At 43.2% G+C, this 20,237-nt stretch overlaps 1 protein-coding gene across 1 annotated transcript in view; it reads right to left on the bottom strand.

Annotated features, from left to right (window-relative positions):
• LOC120999677 (gastrula zinc finger protein XlCGF57.1-like) overlaps positions 1-20,237 on the bottom strand; it is a 354,101-nt gene that overhangs the window by 292,589 nt on the left and 41,275 nt on the right. The gene's annotated exons all lie outside the window — the stretch shown is intronic.

The following is a 20,237-nucleotide window of genomic DNA, read 5'->3' as shown; positions in this document are numbered from 1 at the left end:
AATCATGTGACTTCTGAGCACTTGTCTCTGCAGAACTTTCCGGTCCTGTGCTACTCAGGGTAAAGCGCTTTGCAGAAACATCTGGTCATGTGATCTCTGTACTTTCATAGAAGTTAAAGGGGTTATCCGATATTGAAAATATGCCCGCCAATGCCCGGGCCCCTTGTACGGATTATACTTACCTGCTCCTCAGCACCCACGTCGCTCCAGATCCCTGCATGGCTGCCGCTGCATCTCCCCATCGCTCGGATCAAAACATCCAGTGACGGGGGCTTCTGGTGTGTGTGTGTGGGGGGGGAACCAACGGGAGCTCATGCCAGTCGCGGCCTGCTATTGCCTGCTCTCCCCGTCGCCAGATATTTTGATGCCGAGGAGATAGGGGGGGATATTTCAGATATTGGATAACCCGTTTAACCCTTTAAGGACCCATGACGTAGCTGTACGTCATGGGTCCGATCCCTAAACATGGCGCCCGCTCGCACGTGTAGTAGAGACCCGCGGCACATGTATGCAATCAGCCATAAGGCTGATCGCATACATCTTACCCTTCAAATGCCGTGGGCAAAAGTGACCACGGCATCTGCGCAGACCGGAACCGGAAGTCACGCGCTTCCGGTCCGGAAACAGCATTCCCCGGCTGAGATCGGGGAATCTGTTACCTTGCGCTAATTGACCGAAGCCTCAAGCCAGCTTCAGAGTCAATTAGATGTATATATCAATACAGGCCACTAGGTGGCAGCCTTGTATTGATATAGTGGAAATGAAGTCTTCAATGATTGCCAGTTAGTCACCCAAGTTGACTTAAAAAAAGTAAAAAAAAGTTTTTACAAATATAATTTTAAAAAAACAACTAAAAGTTCAAATCACCCCCTTTTCCTTGAGGGGTGCAGTTTCTTAGATGGGGTCATTTTTATGGAGTTTCTACTCTAGGGGTGCATCAGGGAGGCTTCAAATGGGACATGGTGTCAAAACAAACAGTCCAGCAAAACCTGCCTTCCAAAAACCGTATGGCATTCCTTTCCTTCTGCGCCCTGCCGTGTGCCCGTACAGCTGTTTACAGCCACATATGGGGTGTTTCTTTAAACTACAGAATCAGAGCCATAAATATTTTGTTTGGTTTGGCTGTTAACCCTTGCTTTGTAACTGGAAAAAAATTAGTAAAATGGAAAATCTGCCAAAAAAGTGAAATTCTGAAATTGTATGTCTATTTACCATTAATTCTTGTGGAACACCTAAATGGTTAACAAAGTTTGTAAAATCAGTTTTGAATACCTTGAGGGGTGTAGTTTCTATTATGTAAGCCTTTTTTGGGTGGTTTCTATTATGTAAGCCTCGCAAAGTGACTTCAGTCCTGAACTGGTCCCTAAAAATTGGGTTTTTGAAAATTTCTGAAAAATTTCAAGATTTGCTTCTAAACTTCTAAGCCTTGTAACATCCCCAAAAAATAAAATATCATTCCCAAAATGATCCAAACATAAAGTAGACATATGGGGAATGTAAAGTAATAACTATTTTTGGAGGTATTACTATGTATTATAGAAGTAGAGAAATTGAAACTTGGAAATTTGCAATTTAAAATTTTTTGGGGGTAAATTTGGTATTTTTTTTATAAATAAAAATATATTTTTTTTACTTCATTTTACCAGTGTCATGAAGTACAATATGTGACGAAAAAACTATCTCAGAATGGCCTGGATAAGTCAAAGCGTTTTAAAGTTATCACCACTTAAAGTGACACTGGTCAGATTTGCAAAAAATGGCCTGGTCCTTAAGGTGAAATAAGGCTGTGTCCTAAAGGGGTTAAAAAGGAAAAAAATAAATAATTTAAGAACAAACAATAACCTATCTCAGTGAGAAAATAAAAAAAAATACATGACTGCATTTATTGAGAAAATTTGGGCTTTTTCGACAGAGAAGAGAGGTGCTGACATCCAGGCACCCAAATATTAACATTTTTGCAGCGGGTACAATCGCTGCGCTCTCTGGAGCCTTAATTAAAGCTGAGACCGGCGAAAATAGTTCCGGCCGGGAGCCGGTGACGGCCAGAAGAAAACAGTGCCGCTCTACTATACCTGCAGGGCTCTGCAGGCTATCTGGGATTGAAGCAGATTCCCGGGCCGGCAAAAGCCATAAGGACTCCCCTTACAAGGTACCTAAGTGGGGCCAGTAATTGCCACGTTAACACCGCGGCCTAAATTGAGTCGGGAGCCGGGACCTGAACTTCCGGCTAGATCCCGCCGCCGGAGTGAAAAGGAGTGCTGCATTTTTACAGCAGCGGAGCCCACCTGTGACAAGACAGACACCTGAACCGCCGGATATCTGCTATTCGCTACCCGCGACCCGCAACAAGTGACACAGGAACCTCCGGTAAGCGCAACTATCGCATCGGGGCCTAATATACTAGCAGGAGCAGGGCACTGAACTCCCGGTCTGGGCCTGAAGCCGGCCGGCAAAGGTCCGTCGCACCGCAGCAGCAGATGAGCCCGGCATATAGCCTGGGACTTACAGTTTATCCCGAGGCTGCAGGAGACGGACGACTTGGTCTGAAAGACTTATTGTTGATGCTGCTGAGCTCTCCGGAGATCGGAGCCTGTTACAGTGAAAAGTCAGCACTTGAATCTGAATCTGCTTATGACAGCAGGAAAACCAAACATAGTGCCCCCATAGAACGGACATTTATCAAGATAACAGCGGGATGTAACTCTATATAGCATAACCAGTGAGACCTACCTCCCAGTGCTTCAATTAGCTTAACACTCACGGTTATGTAGCTGAAAATCCAAAGACTTTTATGTACCCGCCGCCTGTAAGCTATCAAAATGGGCAAAAGTAAAGTCACAATGGAGGCCACTAGGGCCTCAAAGCCCTTAAAAAATCTTCAGAGGTTTCTAAACAGATAGTCATCAAAACAACTGACGCTATCTCCAGCAGCTCAGAAAGTGAGGATGACACCGTAATGGAGGTGAAAAATGACATCAAAGCCCTTCCCTCCAAGGAATGCATCAAAGATCTACTTAAAGACTTTTCCTCTACTATTAAGGAAGAACTCTCTGAAATTAAAGCTGACATCCGTCAAATCTCTTCTAGAACGAACGCTATAGAAGAATCAACCTCTGCGCTTATTGTTCACGTGGAAAATGTGGAAAAAAACATTCTTAACCACCGTAGAGAACTTTACAATATGAGAGTACACCTGGACGACCTGGAAAACAGGTCACGTAGATAACATTAGGCTTAAAGGTCTCCAGGAAACTGTACTTGACAAAGATATTCGGGCTGTGTTGACACAACTTTTTAATGAACTGCTTCAACAGGACGAGAACATGGAGCTACACATTGAAAGAGCCCACAAACTGTACAGACTTAAGCATATTCAAACAGATACTCCTAGAGACGCTCTCTGCTGTCTTCAGAGCTTTAGAACGAAGGAAAGCATCCTCCAAAAGGCTACAACAGCTACAAAAATAGTGTGGGAAGACAGCGAGCTTTCCCTATTCCAAGACATCTCACGGTTCACATTACAGTTCAGAAGTCAACTCCAACCTCTGAAAAGAGAGCTGAGGAATAAAAGTATTAAATATCGATGGCTATTTCCAGTTGGCCTCCTGATCACTAGTGTTGAGTGCGAATATTCGAATAGCGAATTTTTTTCGCGAATATCGGCACTTCGCTAATTTGCGAATATTTTGAATATAGCATTATAAATTCGCTATTTCGAATATTCGTTTTTTTTTATTTTTATTGTTATATTTTTTTCTTTCCCACTTCCCAAAAGTAGTTCTTACCTGTCCTGAGGATTCCTGGCTGCTCCAGTCAGTGCCCGTTGCCGCTTCTGCCGACTTCCGTGCTCATGGAGCGTCCCCATTACCATGGGAACGCCTCCATACTAGAATGTACTGTCGGATGTGAGAATTAAGTTGAAATCGCAATGCGATTAATATAACTTGAAGTAATCGAATTGCGATTTCATCTTAGCACTGCTATATTCCATATTCGTTAACTTTGTTTATTCTAGCAAGCTGACCCATTAGAAACACAGCTCTAAGTTGAAATCGCAATTCGATTAATATAACTTGAAGTAATCGCATTGCGATTTCAACTTAGAGCTGTGTTTGTAATGGGTCAGCTTGCTAGAATTAACGAAGTTAACGAATATGACGAATGTATTCGTCATATTCCTCAAAACTAAGATAACGAAGTATTCTCCATCTTCGTTTTAGCTCCATATTCGTCAACTTCGCTAATTCTAGCAATCAAATAGGAAAGTTGACTAGAGACAGCTAAGTTTTTAATTCGCTATGCGATAATATTACTTAGTTTTTTTTAAAATAAATAAAATAATTATAATACTTGATAATTATTATAATTATTCTATTTATTTAAAAAAGCAAAGTAATATAATCGCATAGCGAATTAAACACAGCTGTCTCTATAGTCAACTTTCCTATTTGATTGCTAGAATTAGCGAAGTTGACGAATATGGAGCTCAAACGAAGATGGAGAATACTTTGCTATCTTCATTTTGAGGAATATGACGAATACATTCGTCATATTCGTCATCTTTGCTAATTCTAGATATCAAACCAATAGGAAAGTTACCTTAAGTTAAAATCGCAATACGCGATTATTTAAATCGCATATTAATCGCGATAACTAGAATAATGACGAATATTCGATTTCGACGAATATGAGACGAATATTCAAGGGAATATTCGCAAATTTCGTCGAAATCGGATATGGCACCTCCCGCTCATCACTACTGATCACTCATCAGGGCAGATCCTACACAATAAGGACACCAGAAGACCTCACGCCAGTCTTCAATAAGCTAGATATTACACACATTCAACTAAAAGACTGGACTCTTTTGGAAGAAGGTGATCTCCCATTTCCAGCTCTACCAGTTCGTAACTCTTGGAACACGGTAACACCGATGCAACCAAAAAGGTACAGAGCAGTGGAGAAAGCATCCCCCAAGACCCCAGCTAAGAACCAGAGAACGATGGTCGGGGACTGATTGTATTATGCATACTCATAAGTATCCTCTCCTTGTTATTGCTTGACAGGTTATATATATCTATGCGTTATTGCAATGTTGTGTAGAATTTTGCCAGTGTCAGTTTTCTAAGGCACTTGCCCAATACATTTTCTCATCAGCCTTAAAATAGCAGGCGCCGGGGACTTATAGGTCCTCTTGTTACTTAGCTTGCTCTTTTATTCACTAAAGTTACGTCTGGCCCCTCTGCCCTCGTCTAGTTAACCCTGGGCGACGGCATAGAGACCATTCTGCTTACTACTTCAGGGGCCTGTCCTCTTCCTCCCGAGGACCCCCTCTTTACAAGTCTTTATTCAACCCAGCACCCATTGGGCTGTAAGGGCTAGCCCACGAGTTGCTGTAGACTTAGTTCATTTCACTGCTGTACCTTAGGCTTGTTTGCGAGATGTACAGCCCTAAGCAACCAAAACTATGTTATGTTCTCCTTTGTTTCGTTTTAACGGTTGATTTTTTGATCTATGTCACATGCTTAAACTCTATGCCTTCACTATGTTCACTACCATGCAGGATTTGATAATCGTATCCTACAACGTTAACGGTTTGAACAAAGGACTCAGATCCTGGGCTACTTAAAGAAAGAAAAGGTGGAAATCGCACTCATTCAAGAAACGCATTTAAAAAATATATATACTCCCCAAATAAAATAAAAACTTTTATACACACTGGCACAACTCCAACACACACCTTACAAGGAGAAAAGGAGTTTCGATTTTGATCCAGAAAAACCTAAACTTTGTTGAAACAGACAAAATCAAAGATGAAGAAGGGAGATACATTCTCATCAAAGGCCGCCTGGACGGCAAACTTATCACTATTGTAAACTTATATGTACCTAACACTAACCAAACAGGGTTTCTGAAACATGTTTTCAACATTATTGATACATTCCAGGAAGGAATTCTCATTAAAGGATTAGAACCATTAAAAACATGCTCCATAAAAGACAACTCGTAGATATCTGGAGATATGATAACCCTGGTGAGAGGGACTACTCCCACTTCTCCTCCGCCCTCAACCAATACTCAAGAATAGACCATATCTATATACAACAAAATAACTTAGAATATGTCCGAAAAGCGCAATATGACTCATTCATACAGTCAGACCATGCACCTTTAATTGTTAAACTTAACATAACGCAGGACTCATGTAGGAGGTTCATCTGGAGACTGAACGACTACTTACTGAAACTAGATGTGGATATAAACTATATTGCTTCCCAGAAAAAATATTTCTTCGAAAAAAATAAACCTAATGAAGTTAAGTGGTCAACACTTTGGGAAACTCACAAAACAGTAATCTTATGCAATTAGGTTCTAGGAAGAAAAAGGAAAAAAGACTCAAAATAGAGGCTTTAACAGCCAAAATACATACATTAGAAAAGTCACATAAAATTTTGTGCTCTAGGGATATAGAGAAAGAACTGTTAATGCTCAGAAATGATCTCAAGGAAACCCTTAACCAAGACTCAGAAAGATATCTTTTTTATCACAAGTATAAACCCTTCCTAAATCCAAAAAGTGTGGCAGAGAACTAGGAAAATTCGTGCAGAAGCAGAGACATAAAACACTAGTCCACAAAATTTAAAACGATAAAGGAAAACTTACAGAGCTTACACCAGGAAAGATAGCTGACACATTTCGTAACTATTATGAGAAACTATACAACCTTGAAACTAACCTTTCAGTTAATACTGTCTCAGTCCAAGATATTAACAACTATCTTGATAAAATAAAACTGCCTAGCCTTAACAATTCACAGAAGACTTCACTCTCTGCCCCCATAAACCAAGAAGAAATAGAAGAAGTCATAAATACACTACCTAATGGAAAATGCCCCGGACCGGACGGTTTCAGTCTGACTTATTACAAGCAATATAAAAAGATTCTGTCGCCCCACTTAACTAAATATTTCAACCACATTGGGTACGACTTAGGCTTTAGACCTGAGACCCTATCGGCAAACATCACTGTAATACCTAAAGAAGAGAAGGATCCCACATTGTGCCCAAATTACCGACCGATCTCTTTGTTAAACAATGATTTAAAAATATTCACAAAAGTACTTGCTAATAGACTTCAGAAAGTTTTGCCTGATATTATTAACTTAGAGCAGGTGGGATTTACTCCCAGCAGAGAGGCCAAGGATAATATTATGAAAACCTTATTCGCTATTGAATACAGCAAAAAATATCGCATTCCAACTGCTCTGGTTTCAACAGACGCGGAAAAAGCGTTCAATCGCCTAAATTGGAATTTTCTCATGGCCTCTCTGACCAGGTTTGGTCTCCCTGAAGCCTTCATTCAAAAAGTCAAGGCATTATATACTAATCCCACAGCTTCGGTAATCGTTAATGGTACTTCTTCAAAGCCCTTCTATATCCGTAATGGCACAAGACAGGGCTGCCCATTTTCGCCCCCCCCCTTTTTATAATTTTACTAAAACCTTTCCTGGCCAAAATCTGACAAAATAAAAATATCCACGGACTAGAAACATCTCATGTCCCACAAGACAGCTGCCTACGCGGACGACATTCTTTTCTATGTCACGGATCTGCTTATTTCAATCCCTAATATATTGAAAGAACTGGAGTCATACGATAACCTCTCTTACTTCAAAGTAAATCTTAAAAAATCTAAAAAAATTTATGTAAACATTGAGGACCACATTTGGAATAATATAAAGACAATGGCTTGCCTAAATCCATCCTCCACCCATTTTAAATATTTAGGCGTCAAAATTGCCTCCACCCAAAAAGAAATATACACTTAAAATGTTCTCCCTTTACAAAGCGAATATTAAAGCTGACCTAATGGAGTGAAACGACTTGCATGTCTCTTGGTTCGGTCGGGTTAACTTAATTAAAATGATCGCTCTCCCTAGAGTTCTGTACTTCTTGCAAAGTATTCCCATGCATATTCCGGGTAGTTTTTTCAAAACTTCAAAGAAAACTGTTCTTTCCTTCATATGGAACAGAGGTCAATACAGGATTGCCCATAACGTCCTAACCAGACCTAAGAGAAAAGGTGGCATAGGCCTCACAGACTTTGAAAGGTATGGAAAAGCAGCCATCATATCGAGAGTGGTAGAATGGAATCTAAGACCTCAACGTAAACTATGGGTCGACCTTGAAGAAGGCTGCGCCACCTTTCTTCTCAATTTGGTACTTTGGAAAACTAAATTTAATCAAGACTTATTTAAAGTTTTAAAAAATAATCCCTACACTATTTATACTCTAAAAATATGGCACAAGACACTAAGAAGAGAAAACACACAAACTCCTTGTTTCAGAGACCTCCCCTTACTTGTCCTTATTCCTAGGAAATTTAGGTCAATTAGGCAAAAAATAAACAACACCAAATCAGGTAACGACATTACTCTGAAAGATGTCCTTGAAAGGGATACTTTACCAGAATTTGAGACCTTTAAAAACTCTCACTCGTTGTGTGAGTTTTATGCACAAAGAATATTCCCAACTGCTGAAACATATTCAGTCTCTCTCAAGCTATATAACCCAACCCTTGAACTATAAGGGACTCATTAAATTAGCTTTATCCAGACGCCCACTTGCACATGGTATCTCCTTCATTTATGCGATTTCCAATGAGGGGTCCCCCCCACCTCCATACCTCAACAGCTGTGCCAAAGAGCTCAAAAAATCTTTGAACGAGAAAGAAAAACAGACAATACTACATTCGTCAATACCTAAGGTTACCTCAGTGAGACTCCAAGAGGTACACTTTAAGTTGGTATCAAGATGGTATAGAACTCCTATTAGAATTAATGCGAACATTTTTGCCAGTTGCTGGAGGTGCGGAGGACCGGATGGTACCTATTCCCACATATGGGTTAACTGTGTAAAAATTGCCCCTATGTGGGAAAAGTTTAACTTGGTACTGTCAGAAATCTATGGCTCCACTATTAAGGTTGATAAAGACCTTATTCTACTAGGAATATACAATACAAACAGTTTAATACTAAGGGATAGACTTTTTCCCTTTCTTATCACCACCTTCAAAGCTCTGATTCCAATGTACTGGATGACTGAAGAAACCCCGTCCATTAAACATTGGTTAACAGACATTAACCTAACGAATAGCTTTGAAAAAATTAAATGGTCGTCTCTTGGGAATTATAACAAGTACCTCAGGATTTTGTCCAAATGGAACGATTACATTTCATCTGATAAAATAAACAAACATCTAGAGTGACAGGATAATCCCGTAGACAGAATTTTAGTCATAACAAAACACATGTGACTTTGTTTTGTTCAATGTTCTTGTTCTTCCCCTCCCCCTCCCTCTCCTCCCCCCTTCCCTTCCTTCTCTGCTTTCCTCCATATGACCTCCAACCAGGTTCTTTTACATTTACATCACTTGTAAAGTATTTATAATACCTGCGAATAGAGTTGAGCGGCCACCTGGATGTTTGGGTTCAGCAGGTTCGGCCGAACTTGAAAAAAAAAGTTTGGGTTCGGGACCCGAACCCGAACCCCATTGAAGTCAACGGGGACCCGAACTTTTAGGCACTAAAATGGCTCTAAAATAGTCCTGGAAAGGGCTAGAGGGCTGCAAAAGGCATCAAAATGTGCTTAAGAGCATGGCAACTGTTCTGCAAACAAATGTGGATAGGAAAATTACTTAAAATAACATAAAATACAGAAAAATTCAAAATAACCATCTGGATCTAGGAGTAGGAGGTTGAGGAGGCGGTGGATGGGTGGATGTGGCGGTGTAGGTTGACGTGGCGGTGTAGGTTCACATGGTGGTGTAGGTGGAAGCGGCGGTGAAGGAGGAATAGGTAGCCAACACTGATTTGTGTTATTTTTTATTTTTAAATTGGGGTATCCCCAAAATATTGGGACATATAAAAAAAATAAAACAAAGAATAAGTGCACTTGAGTACAAGAATGGATGGTTGAGGCTGTTATAAATGTCTATTCTGCACAAGGTACGGACAAGTCCTGTGGGATCCATGTCTGGTTCATTTTAATAAACGTAAGCTTGTCCACATTGGCCGCGGCCTGTGATAATGCTCCCTGCCGTGCTAAACACACGTTCACACTATACACTGGCTGCAGGGCAGGTCAGCACCTCCAAGGCTGACAAAGCTTTTCCACATTTGGGCCATGCTAACCCTGCCTTCTCAGGTGCTGGCGGTGCCCCAGCTGCGTTGGCGACCTCTTCCTCCTCCTCTGCCTTCGCCTTGTGCTTCCACTGTGCCCCCGCTCTCAGGTGGGAATGCTATGATCAGCGTGCACTTGTAGTCGCGCATCTTCCGATCAGTAACAGATGTTTTCACTAAATTTACTTCCCTGTCAGCAATGCAGAGCAGGGGTTCATTCACGGCAAAAGGGGGTTTATGTTACCCAGCAATAGAACAGAGGATTTTGAGAGATTTAGGCCCCTGTCACCCAGGCACAGCAGGGGTTCATTCACGGCAAAACGGGGGTTCATGTCACCCAGCAATACAACAGAGGATTTTAAAAGATTTAGGCCCCTGTCAGCAATGCACAGCAGGGGTTCATTCACGGCAAAAGGGGGTTCAGGTCACCCAGCAATAGAACAGAGGATTTTGAGAGATTTAGGCCCCTGTCACCCAGGCACAGCAGGGGTTCATTCACGGCAAAAGGGGGTTCATGTTACCCAGCAAAAGAACAGAGGATTTTGAGAGATTTAGGCCCCTGTCACCCAGGCACAGCAGGGGTTCATTCACGGCAAAAGGTGGTTCATGTCACCCAGCAATACAACAGAGGATTTTGAGAGATTTAGGCCCCTGTCACCCAGGCACAGCAGGGGTTCATTCACGGCAAAAGGGGGTTCATGTCACCCAGCAATACAACAGAGGATTTTGAGAGATTTAGGCCCCTGTCACCCAGGCACAGCAGGGGTTCATTCACGGCAAAAGAGGGATCATGTCACCCAGCAATAGAACAGAGGATTTTGAGAGATTTAGGCCCCTGTCAGCAATGCACAGCAGGGGTTCATTCACGGCAATGCACGTGTAATCACAGATGTGCAGTATATTAGAGGGTTTTTTCACCCTAACCAAAAAGCTGTATTTCTGTCCTAAATGTGACAGTGACTTTTGCAAGTGTAATCACAGATGTGCAGTATATTAGAGGCTTTTTTCACCCCAGTATGCCAAAGCCATATTTATGGCCTAAATGTGATAGTGACTTATGCACGTGTAATCCCAGATGTGCAGTATATGAGAGGCCTTTTTCACCCTAACCAAAAAGCTGTATATCTGTCCTAAATGTCACAGTCACTTATGCACGTGTAATCCCAGATGTGCAGTATACAGTTGCAAGAAAAAGTATGTGAACCCTTTGGAATGATATGGATTTCTGCACAAATTGGTCATAAAATGTGAACTGATCTTCATCTAAGTCACAACAATAGACAATCACAGTCTGCTTAAACTAATAACACACAAAGAATTAAATGTTACCATGTTTTTATTGAACACACCATGTAAACATTCACAGTGCAGGTGGAAAAAGTATGTGAACCCCTAGACTAATGACATTTCCAAGAGCTAATTAGAGTGAGGTGTCAGCCAACTGGAGTCCAATCAATGAGATGAGATTGGAGGTGTTGGTTACCACTGCCCTGCCCTATAAAAAACACACACCAGTTCTGGGTTTGCTTTTCACAAGAAGCATTGCCTGATGTGAATGATGCCTCGCACAAAAGAGCTCTAAGAAGACCTACGATTAAGAATTGTTGACTTGCATAAAGCTGGAAAGGGTTGTAAAAGTATCTCCAAAAGCCTTGCTGTTCATCAGTCCACGGTAAGAAAAAATGTCTCTAAATGGAGAAAGTTCAGTACTGCTGCTACTCTCCCTAGGAGTGGCCGTCCTGTAAAGATGACTGCAAGAGCACAGCGCAGACTGCTCAATGAGGTGAAGGGGAATCCTAGAGTGTCAGCTAAAGACTTACAAAAGTCTCTGGCATCTGCTAACATCCCTGTTAGCGAATCTACGATACGTAAAACACTTAACAAGAATGGATTTCATGGGAGGATACCACAGAGGAAGCCACTGCTGTAAAAACAAAAACATTGCTGCACGTTTACAGTTTGCACAAGAGCACCTGGATGTTCCACAGCAGTACTGGCAAAATATTCTGTGGACAGATGAAACCAAAGTTTAGTTGTTTGGAAGAAACACACAACACTATGTCTGGAGAAAAAGAGGCACAGCACACCAACATCAAAACCTCATCCCAACTGTGAAGTATGGTGGTGGGGGCATCATGGTTTGGGGCTGCTTTGTTGCCTCAGGGCCTGGATGGATTGCTATCATCGAAGGAAAAATGAATTCCCAAGTTTATCAAGACATTTTGCAGGATAACTTAAGGCCATCTGTCCACCAGCTGAAGCTCAACAGAAGATGGGTGTTGCAACAGGACAACGACCCAAAGCATAGAAGTAAATCAACAACAAAATGGCTTAAACAGAAGAAAATACGCCTTCTGGAGTGGCCCAGTCAGAGTCCTGACCTCAACCCGATTGAGATGCTGTGGCATGACCTTAAGAAAGCGATTCACACCAGACATCCCAAGAATATTGCTGAACTGAAACAGTTCTGTAAAGAGGAAAGGTCAAGAATTACTCCTGACCGTTGTGCACGTCTGATCTGCAACTACAGGAAATGTTTGGTTGAAGTTATTGCTGCCAAAGGAGGTTCAACCTGTTATTAAATCCAAGGGTTCACATACTTTTTCTACCTGCCCTGTGAATGTTTACATGGTGTGTTCAATAAAACATGGTAACATTTAATTCTTTGTGTGTTATTAGTTTAAGCAGACTGTGATTGTCTATTGTTGTGACTTAGGTGAAGATCAGATCACATTTTATGACCAATTTGTGCAGAAATCTATATCATTCCAAAGGGTTCACATACTTTTTCTTGCAACTGTATATGTGCAGTTGCATAAAATGGCTGCCGATTATGTATTGATATTGACTAACTGTTATGTCCCCTGGACACTCTGTGTCTCTCAGGTGCCGCTGGCAATGCTGCCAGTAGCTGCTCAGCAAGTTACACACACAGGCCGATGTACTACTTAACCAGAGCAAGGTTTATTACCCAGAACATTATGGCATTCTTACATGGAGGAGTCTTATTCCAAACAGCTTCTGTCCTTATCAGATGCAATCCCTTCTCAGCCTCATGTGTCTGCTTCCGGTTCCCCTCACACACTGTCTGACTTCCTGGTACAGCTCCTCCTCCCCCATCATGCATCAGGAGAAAGAGGGTAAAGGTCACAGTGATCTATCACAAACATCACACCTCCTTTCCTTCCCAAAAAAAAAACAAAAACATAACAAGAGAACAAATGTTGAACACATAACATAACAAGGCAAGCGAGATCAGTTCAGCAAGTAGTATCTCCAACTCAGTTCTGTGATTTCCGCAGCACTTCATGAGCCCTTTGTCTCTGTTCCCTGACCTCCAATGTGTCCCGTAAGATTTCAGCACTTTGCCAGCGCGGCGTTTGACGTCTTTGACGGGTAGACTTACGCAGAGGCACAGCACCGGGAGGGATAGAGTCAGTCAAAGGTTCTGGAGAGGTCAGTGGGCGTCCCACAGACAAATCAGTCTCTGTAACTCCAGGCACATGTCCGGGCTCCTCAGGAATATGGTCACCAACCGGTTTAGGGTTTGGTTGTAAACTTGTGGGATCATGCCAGACACCATGCCATATGTCACCAGCAGAGTTCAGAGTAGACTCTGGTGGGTGGTTAGAAAGAGGGGTCGGTTTTGTCACTAGTGGCCGGCAAATGCGTTTCCTCAATTGTGAAAGGTGTCGCCGAACACAAATGCCTTCCTCCAGGCGGACAAGGTACATTCTTCTGCCAAGAGTTCCATCAATAACGCCAGGAAGCCAAGGAGGCAAAGCTCTGTAATTCCGAGACCATACAAGATCACCGGCACGGAATCCCAGACGGCCCGGCGGAGGAGGTGTTGGTGACTGTTCCTGCGGACGAACTAAATCAAGTTTGGTGCGGAGATGCCTGCCAAACATAAGAAAAGCCGGTGACAGCCCAGTAGTAGCGTGTTTCGTGTTACGGTACATGATCAAGAATTCCAGCAGCTTCTCTTCTGACAGTCCAACCTGGTCCAGAGTGGACAGTAAGTGCTTCTTAAATGTCTGCACAAATCGTTCTGCCAGCCCATTTGAAGCTGGATGATAAGGAGCTGTTTTGTAGTGTTGGACGCCCAAGCCACTAAGGAAGGATTGAAACTCATGCGATGTAAATTGTGTTCCATTGTCGGAGACTATGGCTGTTGGCAAGCCATATTGAGCAAAGAGCTTCCTTAAGACTAGAATGGTAGCAGCTGAGGTAATAGAAGGCATTTGAAAAACCTCCGGCCATTTTGAATGCGCATCTACCACGATCAAATACATTTTACCCTGGATGGGGCCAGCAAAATCAAGATGGAGTCTGGACCACGGTTCTGTTGGCCATGGCCAAGGTTGCAGGGTTCCTCTCTTTTGGGGTCGCTGGGCTTGACAGCACCCAGGACATTGAGCAACATAATCTTCAATTGCTGTATCCATTTGTGGCCACCAAACATAGCTCCGGGCTCGCTGCTTCATGCGCACCACACCAGGATGGCCTTCATGCAGTATCCTTAGCATGGTTGATTGCAAGTACTGGGGTACAATCACTCTATTGCCCCATTGTAGGCAACCAGCATTAGTCACAAGCTCACATTTTCTGGCAAAGTACGGACGAAATTCACCTGAAACTCTCTCTGGCCATCCAGTCTGAACATAAGAGAATATCTGAGACAGGAAAGGATCTGTGGCTGTATGTCTGGCAATCAGGGAGGTGGACATGCAAGATTGTGGCCTGTGTACTTCCACTACACATACCTCTCTTAGTGGGTGGTCATCTCTTAGTGGCAATCTGGAAAATGCATCTGCATTTCCATGGGTATCATGGGAGCGGTATCTGATAGAATAAGCATAAGCTCCTAAAAATAAAGCGTACCTTTGTAAGCGAGATGCGGTTGTTGTAGAAATTCCTTTCTGAGGGTTCAGTATTGACAACAGAGGTTTGTGGTCAGTGATAAGTGTGAACTCCCGACCATAGATGTACGCGTGAATTTTTTTTGTGGCCCATACAATGGCCAAAGCTTCCTTGTCAATCTGGGAGTAGTTTTGTTCTGCTGAGGTTAAAGACCTGGAGGCAAAAGAAATGGGGCGCTCCGTGCCATCCGGCATGACATGGGAAAGCACGGCACCCAGTCCATAAGGCGAGGCATCACAAGCCAGGATGACGGGTTTCTTTAAATCATAGTGGACCAGAACTCGAGAAGACAGAATGAGTTCTTTAGAAAGCCGAAAAGCTTCTTAACATTTGTCTGTCCATATCCATTTAGCTCTTGCATCCAGTAAGCGATGTAATGGGTAGAGCTGGTGTGCTAGGTTCGGCAAGAAACGGTGGTAGTAATTTAGGAGGCCAAGGTAGGACCTGAGCTGGGTGACATTCCGGGGGGTAGGGGCATGGGTAAGGGCTTTAACCTTTTCTTCAGTAGTGTGTAACCCATGTCGGTCCACCGTGTGGGCACAAAACTCCAGTTGAGACTTGAGAAATTCGCATTTTGAAAGATTGACATGCAAACCATACTTTTGGAGTCTCTCTAGCACAGCTTCAACATTCTTTCTGTGTTCTTCATCAGTGGGACCAGTGATGAGCATGTCATCCAGTAGACATTGGGTGAAAGGTATTCCTGCCAGTACCTCATCCATGATCCGCTGCCAGATGGCTGGAGCTGGGGCTATGCCAAAAACCATGCGGTTATACTGGAATAATCCTTTATGAGTGTTAATGGTTAACAGATGGCGTGAATCTGGGTGTACTTGCAGTTGCAGGTAAGCTTGCTTTAAGTCTATTTTTGTAAACTTTTGCCCCCCAGCCAGTGAGCCAAATAAATCTTCAAGTCGAGGCAATGGGTATTGATCCACAAGAAGTTGGTTGTTCAGAGCTACCCTGAAATCACCACAAATCCTAATGTCTCCATTCTTTTTCTTGACAGGCACAATTGGTGATGCCCATTCACTTCTATCCACTTTCGTTATGATCTTTTCAGCCAATAGGTGGTCCAGCTCTGCTTCCACTTTTTTTCGCAAGGCAAAAGGTACTGATCTTGCCTTACAAAAACGAGGTGTAGCACCAGGCTTCAAGAGGAGGTGGGCCATCTTTCCTTTTACGGTGCCCAAAGAGTCCTCAAAAACCTCTTTAAAACGTGACTTCAGGGATTCCACCCAATGGTCTACTTTAGAAAGCAATGTACATTGGGCAATGGTAAAAGGAGGCATGCCCAGGGCTTTGATCCAGTCCCTTCCATACAGCGGAGGACCTCCATTCCTTACAACATAAAGGCGTAGACTTTGACTGCGGTTGCCTAATGTAACAAGGGGTTTTACATAACCCAAGGGCTGTAGTAGTTCCTTGCTGTAGGTTTGTAGTGTGAGCTTTGTAGGTTTTAGCGGCAGGGACAGACCCGATGCCTTTAAATCAGTCCATGAAATGACAGACACAGCTGCCCCTGTATCAACATCCATGGAGACAGGACAGCCATTGAGTGTGACATCCACTTTAATCGCAGGAGTACTCCCAGCTACTTGAAACAGTCCAACATGCTGGACACATGTCTCCTCATCAGAGCTAAAACCGTTATTGTCCATATCCACACGGAATGTCTGTTTACGTCTATCTTTTGTGGTAGTGTTCGGGGAGCGAGAGCTGCGGCAAACGCGCCCAATATGACCAGTCTTTCCACAGCGAAAACAAACGACATCCTTGAACTTGCAAGCAGGCGCACTGTGAGTAGTGTTACCACAACGGTAGCAAGTCGGGGTCCCAGAGACAGAAGAATTAGGGTGGCGAGGTTTAAGCTGAGTGGCAGGGGACGGCCGTCTCGAGCGTTGAGTGATAGCGGTGTGGAATATTTCCTCACACTGGCTTGCAGGAGTTGTAGGTGGTGCCTTCAGTAGGGTGGCGTCCCGTGTTGCCAACTCCATGACCGTAGCAAGGTCAGTGGCTTTCGTCAGAGTCAAGTCGGGTTCTGTGAGTAAACGTTTCTGTATGGCTGGGTCGCAGAGTCCCATGACGAACATGTCACGGAGAGCCGTCTGTAGGTAGTCTCCAAACTGACAAGTGGCAGCTAGTTTACGTAAAGCAATGATATATGTCTTTATATCCTCCCCGGCCTACTGCCTTCTACTGTAGAATTTAAACCGCTCTGCGATTTCTAACGGCTTCGGGTTGTAGTGTGTATGTAGCGTCTGAATTAACTCAGGCAGGGACTTAGAGGCTGGCTTGTCTGGAGAAACAAGGTCTCTGAGGGTTCCATATGCAGCTTGACCCAATGCAGTGAGAAAAACTGCAACTTTCTTTTCAACAGTCACATTATTTGCTTCCATATACTGTTCCAGCCTCTCCACCCAGGAGATCCATGACTCGGCTGCAGGATCAAATGGTTGAATAAACCCTATGAAGGCCATGTGTGCTAAAATCCACAATCCTCGTCGCCACTGTTATGTCCCCTGGACACTCTGTGTCTCTCAGGTGCCGCTGGCAATGCTGCCAGTATCTGCTCAGCAAGTTACACACACAGGCCGATGTACTACTTAACCAGAGCAAGGTTTATTACCCAGAACATTATGGCATTCTTACATGGAGGAGTCTTATTCCAAACAGCTTCTGTTCTTATCAGATGCAATCCCTTCTCAGCCTCATGTGTCTGCTTCTGGTTCCCCTCACACACTGTCTGACTTCCTGGTACAGCTCCTCCTCCCCCATCATGCATCAGGAGAAAGAGGGTAAAGGTCACAGTGATCTATCACAAACATCACACTAACTGAAGAAAAAAAGTTAGTTTTCAGCAGTAGTTGGCTCAGGGCAGGCTTTAAAAAATTGTGCACTGCACCCACAATTTTTTTTTCTGTAGATCGTTGAGTACATAAACCAGTTCTTGATAAGATTGCTCCCTGATCTCTCCCTTACAGCAGCTGCAGCCTCTCCCTACACTAATCCGAGCAGAGTGACGGGTGGCGCTAAGTGACTCCAGCTTAAATAGAGGCTGGGTCACATGCTGCAGTTGGCCAATCACAGCCATGCCAATAGTAGGCATGGCTGTGATGGCCTTTTGGGGCAAGTAGTATGACGCTTGTTGATTGGCTGCTTTGCAGCCTTTCAAAAAGCACCATAAAAATCGCCGACACGAACCCAAACTTTTACGTAAATGTTCGGGTCCAGGTGCCGAAAACCCTAAAGTTCGGTACGAACCCCGAACTTTACAGTTCGGGTTCGCTCAACTCTACCTGCGAAATAGTAAGTCTTGCTGCAAGTTTCTCTAAAGGGACTTTATTTACCTCTACACTTCTGTACAGCATTATATATATCACTATCTTGTATGGTTATTTAGAATAACAGCTTAGTTATAAAAAAAAAAGAAGGAATCCTTCCTGTTTTAACAGGATCCATATATGCTAAACAGTGTCAGATAAACTAAATGTGATGTGCGTTTCAAACGCGTTGACTTAACAGATGGATATTACTGGATGTCGTTGATTTGCTGCATTAATTTTACCACTGTAATAAAGGAACGCAAAGCTTTACATTTCCTTGGTTCTGGATCTTTTCTATTAGCCGAGGAAGAGAGCTCCCGGCATCACTTGAAGATGTGCATATATAAAAAATAAATTATTAATTAAATATTTGCACTTTACAAAAGATGACAGAGCCATGAAAATATTACTTACTTGACATTTTTCACCCAAAAAAATAAGGCAATGGAATGCTTTACTGCTGTCATCTATGCCCACTGGGAACAGGATACCCAGATGATGATGTCGGGCACTAACCCCTGGAGGTGACATTTAGTGTGCAATGGGCTGGATACCCCTACAGTTGATGTATGGATGGACGGTACCCCTATGGCCAAGAAATACCGGAATAGATATGTGTCTTCCAATTGGAATGACCCGAGAGGCAGGGATATTAACTTTGACATCAATATAGATGGTTCGTTTAAATGGCCTTTTTGCGAGGCAGTGGATGAAGGGTGCTGGACATTTACACAGTGGGTCTATCTGTCCAAATCCAAATTTGTAGGAAAACTAGTTCTACAGGCTGGAGAGAGTGATCAATGATATCAGTTCAGAGGTAGAGGCCAAGTCTGTGTAACGGTGGTGAGGATCCCCTATGAATCAGAAGGTTTCCAACCTGTGAAACCGCATTTGGACTCTTGCAACGCCCCTATCCATCAATTGGCAGGTCCTTTAACTCTTAAACTGTCATGCCCATGGAAGATCATCATGGGAGCAAAATTGGTCCTATACACCTGGAGAATTTCTGTGGATGACTTCAGAGTAGACCATTGGGATCACAGATGGGAGGAGTTTCTGAAAAAACAAATTAATATGATAAAAGGTTGGGCAGAGGCAGTGCAAGAGGTAAGGAAAGATGATCCTCGACACAGGAAATACAGGGGGAGAAGAGATCTGGTTGCCATGGGTCTAGGCAGAGGTGCATTGGGAGTGGGCGCCTTGAACACTATGGATATGGAAGTCCTGAGAAGTAAACTTGGGGATGTTGCGCAACAAGCCGGGGAAGGATTCAAATCCCAGCTTGATGTAAACCACGTCTTAGAGGGTTTACAGCATTTGCATATAAATACCACTAGTTTAGAAGGTTAGTTGTGGGTCTCTTGGAGGAGCAGGACAGAGCTCAGCTTGCCCTGGAGTGTACGCAGGTCCAAAGTGAACTCTCCAACAACCTTAAACATATTGTATCATCCTTGTACAACGACCACTACCCATTCAACCTCCGTCAATAGGTAAGTCCCCTGATATCCCCTTTTGCAGCAAACCACACCACCTGGTGGGTGATTCAGTGGCATGGATGTCTAAATCTTACTTGTACTGCGTCATGCGTGGCACCTGTATCTGGCAATCTTAGACAGGGATACAGTGCCAATAACCTGGAAATAGTTATGAATTACCGGACGGTACTTTATCCACAGCTCCCCTCGGACATTCTAACCTATGAGGGAGGCCATCCTTATCTGTTTGACACAGAGTGATGTTGGAGGAAAGAGGATGCTATACTCTGTCAAGGTAGTCAGGATCGGGTGCTTAGACACCAGTGTTGGAAC

Source organism: Bufo bufo, chromosome 4 (genome assembly GCF_905171765.1).
Source record: "Bufo bufo chromosome 4, aBufBuf1.1, whole genome shotgun sequence".
Lineage (NCBI taxonomy): Eukaryota > Metazoa > Chordata > Amphibia > Anura > Bufonidae > Bufo > Bufo bufo.
This window is presented reverse-complemented; position numbering and strand designations above follow the sequence as displayed.